The sequence below is a fragment of the Halictus rubicundus genome, unplaced genomic scaffold (assembly GCF_050948215.1).
Source record: "Halictus rubicundus isolate RS-2024b unplaced genomic scaffold, iyHalRubi1_principal scaffold1314, whole genome shotgun sequence".
In the NCBI taxonomy this organism is placed as follows: domain Eukaryota; kingdom Metazoa; phylum Arthropoda; class Insecta; order Hymenoptera; family Halictidae; genus Halictus; species Halictus rubicundus.
In genome coordinates, this window is record NW_027489855.1 from 3653 (window position 1) to 7500 (window position 3848).

The window sequence follows — 3848 nt, forward strand, 5'->3', positions numbered from 1 at the left end:
CCAAGAGGAAACTTTTTCCGTATCGGTCCTAGACGATTTTCGACGTGATATCACTGTAATATAGACGGTTTCTAACAATATATATCATAACACCAAACTCGCTACAATTATTATTTATCGAGTTATTAGCAAATAATGGACGGATGTGCTACTCCGTCGGACGTTCGACGAAAATTTTTCTAAGTCCCACCGCCAAGAGGAAACTTTTTCCGTATCGGTCCTAGACGATTTTCGACGTGATATCACTGTAATATAGACGGTTTCTAACAATATATATCATAACACCAAACTCGCTACAATTATTATTTATCGAGTTATTAGCAAATAATGGACGGATGTGCTACTCCGTCGGACGTTCGACGAAAATTTTTCTAAGTCCCACCGCCAAGAGGAAACTTTTTCCGTATCGGTCCTAGACGATTTTCGACGTGATATCACTGTAATATAGACGGTTTCTAACAATATATATCATAACACCAAACTCGCTACAATTATTATTTATCGAGTTATTAGCAAATAATGGACGGATGTGCTACTCCGTCGGACGTTCGACGAAAATTTTTCTAAGTCCCACCGCCAAGAGGAAACTTTTTCCCTATCGGTCCTAGACGATTTTCGACGTGATATCACTGTAATATAGACGGTTTCTAACAATATATATCATAACACCAAACTCGCTACAATTATTATTTATCGAGTTATTAGCAAATAATGGACGGATGTGCTACTCCGTCGACAAAACTCTGGAAATTTTTCTAAGTCCCACCGCCAAGAGGAAACTTTTTCCGTATCGGTCCTAGACGATTTTCGACGTGATATCACTGTAATATAGACGGTTTCTAACAATATATATCATAACACCAAACTCGCTACAATTATTATTTATCGAGTTATTAGCAAATAATGGACGGATGTGCTACTCCGTCGGACGTTCGACGAAAATTTTTCTAAGTCCCACCGCCAAGAGGAAACTTTTTCCCTATCGGTCCTAGACGATTTTCGACGTGATATCACTGTAATATAGACGGTTTCTAACAATATATATCATAACACCAAACTCGCTACAATTATTATTTATCGAGTTATTAGCAAATAATGGACGGATGTGCTACTCCGTCGACAAAACTCTGGAAATTTTTCTAAGTCCCACCGCCAAGAGGAAACTTTTTCCCTATCGGTCCTAGACGATTTTCGACGTGATATCACTGTAATATAGACGGTTTCTAACAATATATATCATAACACCAAACTCGCTACAATTATTATTTATCGAGTTATTAGCAAATAATGGACGGATGTGCTACTCCGTCGACAAAACTCTGGAAATTTTTCTAAGTCCCACCGCCAAGAGGAAACTTTTTCCCTATCGGTCCTAGACGATTTTCGACGTGATATCACTGTAATATAGACGGTTTCTAACAATATATATCATAACACCAAACTCGCTACAATTATTATTTATCGAGTTATTAGCAAATAATGGACGGATGTGCTACTCCGTCGACAAAACTCTGGAAATTTTTCTAAGTCCCACCGCTAAGAGGAAACTTTTTCCGTATCGGTCCTAGACGATTTTCGACGTGATATCACCGTAATATAGACGGTTTCTAACAATATATATCATAACACCAAACTCGCTACAATTATTATTTATCGAGTTATTAGCAAATAATGGACGGATGTGCTACTCCGTCGACAAAACTCTGGAAATTTTTCTAAGTCCCACCGCCAAGAGGAAACTTTTTCCGTATCGGTCCTAGACGATTTTCGACGTGATATCACTGTAATATAGACGGTTTCTAACAATATATATCATAACACCAAACTCGCTACAATTATTATTTATCGAGTTATTAGCAAATAATGGACGGATGTGCTACTCCGTCGGACGTTCGACGAAAATTTTTCCAAGTCCCACCGCCAAGAGGAAACTTTTTCCCTATCGGTCCTAGACGATTTTCGACGTGATATCACTGTAATATAGACGGTTTCTAACAATATGTATCATAACACCAAACTCGCTACAATTATTATTTATCGAGTTATTAGCAAATAATGGACGGATGTGCTACTTCGTCGGACGTTCGACGAAAATTTTTCTAAGTCCCACCGCCAAGAGGAAACTTTTTCCCTATCGGTCCTAGACGATTTTCGACGTGATATCACTGTAATATAGACGGTTTCTAACAATATATATCATAACACCAAACTCGCTACAATTATTATTTATCGAGTTATTAGCAAATAATGGACGGATGTGCTACTCCGTCGACAAAACTCTGGAAATTTTTCTAAGTCCCACCGCTAAGAGGAAACTTTTTCCGTATCGGTCCTAGACGATTTTCGACGTGATATCACTGTAATATAGACGGTTTCTAACAATATATATCATAACACCAAACTCGCTACAATTATTATTTATCGAGTTATTAGCAAATAATGGACGGATGTGCTACTCCGTCGGACGTTCGACGAAAATTTTTCTAAGTCCCACCGCCAAGAGGAAACTTTTTCCCTATCGGTCCTAGACGATTTTCGACGTGATATCACTGTAATATAGACGGTTTCTAACAATATATATCATAACACCAAACTCGCTACAATTATTATTTATCGAGTTATTAGCAAATAATGGACGGATGTGCTACTCCGTCGACAAAACTCTGGAAATTTTTCTAAGTCCCACCGCCAAGAGGAAACTTTTTCCGTATCGGTCCTAGACGATTTTCGACGTGATATCACTGTAATATAGACGGTTTCTAACAATATATATCATAACACCAAACTCGCTACAATTATTATTTATCGAGTTATTAGCAAATAATGGACGGATGTGCTACTCCGTCGACAAAACTCTGGAAATTTTTCTAAGTCCCACCGCCAAGAGGAAACTTTTTCCCTATCGGTCCTAGACGATTTTCGACGTGATATCACTGTAATATAGACGGTTTCTAACAATATATATCATAACACCAAACTCGCTACAATTATTATTTATCGAGTTATTAGCAAATAATGGACGGATGTGCTACTCCGTCGACAAAACTCTGGAAATTTTTCTAAGTCCCACCGCTAAGAGGAAACTTTTTCCGTATCGGTCCTAGACGATTTTCGACGTGATATCACTGTAATATAGACGGTTTCTAACAATATATATCATAACACCAAACTCGCTACAATTATTATTTATCGAGTTATTAGCAAATAATGGACGGATGTGCTACTCCGTCGACAAAACTCTGGAAATTTTTCTAAGTCCCACCGCCAAGAGGAAACTTTTTCCCTATCGGTCCTAGACGATTTTCGACGTGATATCACTGTAATATAGACGGTTTCTAACAATATATATCATAACACCAAACTCGCTACAATTATTATTTATCGAGTTATTAGCAAATAATGGACGGATGTGCTACTCCGTCGGACGTTCGACGAAAATTTTTCTAAGTCCCACCGCCAAGAGGAAACTTTTTCCCTATCGGTCCTAGACGATTTTCGACGTGATATCACTGTAATATAGACGGTTTCTAACAATATATATCATAACACCAAACTCGCTACAATTATTATTTATCGAGTTATTAGCAAATAATGGACGGATGTGCTACTCCGTCGGACGTTCGACGAAAATTTTTCTAAGTCCCACCGCCAAGAGGAAACTTTTTCCGTATCGGTCCTAGACGATTTTCGACGTGATATCACTGTAATATAGACGGTTTCTAACAATATATATCATAACACCAAACTCGCTACAATTATTATTTATCGAGTTATTAGCAAATAATGGACGGATGTGCTACTCCGTCGGACGTTCGACGAAAATTTTTCTAAGTCCCACCGCCAAGAGG